Here is a 3,520-nt window from a genome sequence, read left to right on the forward strand (position 1 = left end):
TGATCGTAATGTAAGTACTTGACATTAAACTTTGATTGCCAAGTCATCTATTTCAAAGATGTTAATTTTAAATAAAACATATTGCTAGCTGAATGACATCCTACTAATGCTAACAACTAGATAAAGAGTCATGCCTCCCCCATCACTCAGAGGTAACCTATGAGTTAACCTTTAAGAAAGCCCTGGATAAACTAGATAGATGACTGCTTGAGTGACTCCACATTTCCTTTCCCACACCCTGATTCCCACTCTAATGCTTTAAAATTCACCATAAAATGTAAATCCATGAAAACCTGGATACACCTCACCCCAACATAGCAGAACCCCAGTTTAGTTTCACTATGTTACCTCACTCTATGGCCCCACGCATACCAGGCATCCTCTGAAGTCTGTGAATAATTAATCTTGCTTTTTCAATGTTTCCTGTTGGTTGTTGCTGTGGTATACCTTGCAGTCCTAAATAGAACCTCAAGGGCCAGTCCAACCACAACACTGCTCTAATTAGAGAAATGATGAGGGCGCACCACAAGTTTGTGTTGTTGGAAAAGACACTTTGCATTTTTTGCTTGAAAAAGCATAGGAAAAATATGTCATGACTTTTCTGACATCCCAGTTGAGCACAGATGTGAGTGCCCCCAAGCATTCCTAGATGATAGCACCACTATTGATAGGCTGAGACGGACATGAAACAGGGTCCTAAATTAATGACTGGAGTCTTTATAAGAAGAGGAAATGCCATGTTAATACATTAACACATGGGGAGAATACTATGTGGTCATCGAGGCAGAGATTGGAGTGATATAGCTACAAGCCAAGGTATGCCAAGGGGTGATAGCCACCAGCAGATCCTAGGACTTGGAAGGAAGATGCACCCCTAAATGTTTCAAAGGGAACATGGTCCTCCCAAAGCTTTGATTTTAGCCTCTAGAATGGTGAGATAATAATTTTCTTTTATGTTAAGCCAACCACTTTGCAGTACTTTGTTACAGAGTCAGCCCTAGGAAACTAAAACAATTTCTGCTCTTTTAAATTTATTAATATGCATTTTATGACACAGGATGTGACCTCTCTTGGTGAATGTTTCTTCTGACTTTCAGAAAAATGCATATTCTGCTGTTGTTGTATGGAGTATTCTCTAAATGTCAATTACTTCAATTTGATTGATAGTGCTGCTCAGGGCAATTATATCTTTACTGATTTTCTGCCTGCTTGAACTATCAATTACTGAAAGAGGGGTGATAAAGTCCCCAAATATAATAGTGGATTTCTCTATATCTCTTTGTAGGCCTATTAGTTTTGCCTCATGTACTTCAAGGTCCAGCTTTTAGGTGTATACACGTTAAGGATTGTTATGTCTCCTCTTTGTCCCTGATTATTTCCCTTGTCTGAATTTAGCTTCATTTGAAATTAAAATAGCTATTCTGACTTTTTTAGTTATTAGCATTAGTTTAGTGTATCTTTCTCCATCCCTCCATCCTTTCACCATTGTTTTAATGTCTTCACAATTTGATTGATATATATTTTTTAAAGATTTATTTATTTATATAAGAACTGGGGTACAGGTCAATGGCACGGGAGGGTGAGAGAATTCACCAGAGAGAGTGGGGAGCAGAACAGGCAGACGGACCAAAGACACTGCTGAGGAGAGCAGTGGGTGTGGCAGGAGAGGTCTGCCACGCCATGTGGGTTTCTCCCTGGCAGGCCGGGAACTGAACCTGCGCTGCAGAGGCTGCGGACAGCTTCACAGCTCAGTGCTTAATCCGCTGCGCCACCAGGGAGGCCCTTGATTGATATATTTTATATACCTACCATTCACCATATAAAGCGTATTATTCATTGGCTTTGAGTATAGCCATAGAATTGTCTGATCATCATCACAATCAAATTTAGAACATTTTTTGTAACCCTCTCCAAAAACATTGCAACCCCTTAGTCAATCTCCCAGCATCTGCAAGGCCTGGGCAACCACTAACCTACTTTTTGTCTCTATAGATTATGCCTATTCTGGATATTTCATGTAATATATGGTCATATTGGAATGGCATTAGATAATATGTGTTCTTTGTGAATTACTTCCTTCATGTAGCTTTATTTAAAAAGGCTCATTTGTATTTTAGTATGTATCAGCATTTTATTCCCTTTTTGATGCTGAATAACATTCCTGTGTGTGAATATACTTTAATGTCTATGATCATTTGGGTTATTTTCACTTTCTGGCTATTCTAAGTAATGCTGTGTAGGGGCAGGAAGGGCACAGAGCAGGATCTCTATTATCTGAGCAGAGGGGTAAAGGAGGAGTCCTGGAGCCTTCGGTGGATTTTCAGGCTTTTATTAGGCTTTTACTTGTAGTGTGGCAACCAGGTACATGGCAGGCAGGCTGCCTACAGGCCAGGAGGCTGGCAGGCCTCCAACCCCCGCAAATCTTCACTCTTTTCTGGCCTCTCTGGCGTTCTGTCATGGTCCCGTTTTCTCTCTCTTACTTCTCTTTCATTCTTCTGGTTCCCCATGATGCCGCCCTTATAAGCCCAGTCTCAACCCAGGTGTCCACACCTATGTATGTCCACACCCCACTGCAGGTGCCCACCATTAGGTATGCATGTAGGACCACTGGGATCCATGATTAATCCTACTGGTGGGAGGGCAGAAAAGCCTGATAATCACTTACGCTGCAGGCTGCTATAAGTATTTGTGCACGACTTTTTGTGTGGGTATAAGTTTTCATTTCTCTTTGGTATACCTAGTAGTTGGTTGCTGGATTGTATAGTAACTCTGTGTATAAACTGTTGAAAAATTACCAGACTGTTTGCCACAGTGGCTGTACAATTTTATATCGCTACCAACATTGTACAAGGGTTTGGATTTCTCCACAGCTTCATAACACTTGCTATTGTCCATCTTTTTTATTACAGTAATCCTAGTGGATATGACTTGGCATCTCATTGTGGTTTTGATTTGCATTTCCCTGAAGACCAGTTGATTTTTGAGTTGTATGTTGTTTCATTTTTTGAGTTTTATTAGTTCTGTGTGTATTTAGACACAAGTCTCTTATGAAATATAAGATTTTTGCAAAATTTTCCTCTATGTGGTCTGCCTTTTCATCTTATGGAATCTTTTGAAACAAAACAGTTTTAATTTTTATTGTATCATTTATTGACTTAAAAGGACTTTTAAGTTTTAGCTCTCTGGGCTAAGTCTTTGGTTTGCTTTGAGTTAATTTTTGTACATAAGATAAGGGTGTTGTAGGGAGAAGATCAGGGAGAAGTCCATGCCCACGTAGGATTTGGTGTATTTGTTTTTTGTTTTTTATACCCTATTTTTCCAGGCTTATTCTGACCTGGGGATTTGGTTCTTGCTGGTGTTATCAATTGGAATATCAGGTTTTCAGCTAGCTTCTGCCTTTAGGCGATGTCTGGGTTCTGTGTGCCTTGTTTCCACATTCTCTGGAAGTCTGATAGCTCTAAGTCATGTAGACCCAGGGTCTGGCTCCCTTGGTTTTATCACAGTCCCTTCCTTATCTACT

Source organism: Talpa occidentalis, unplaced genomic scaffold (assembly GCF_014898055.3).
Source record: "Talpa occidentalis isolate TD23 unplaced genomic scaffold, MPIMG_talOcc4v2.1 talOcc4.11, whole genome shotgun sequence".
NCBI lineage: Eukaryota > Metazoa > Chordata > Mammalia > Eulipotyphla > Talpidae > Talpa > Talpa occidentalis.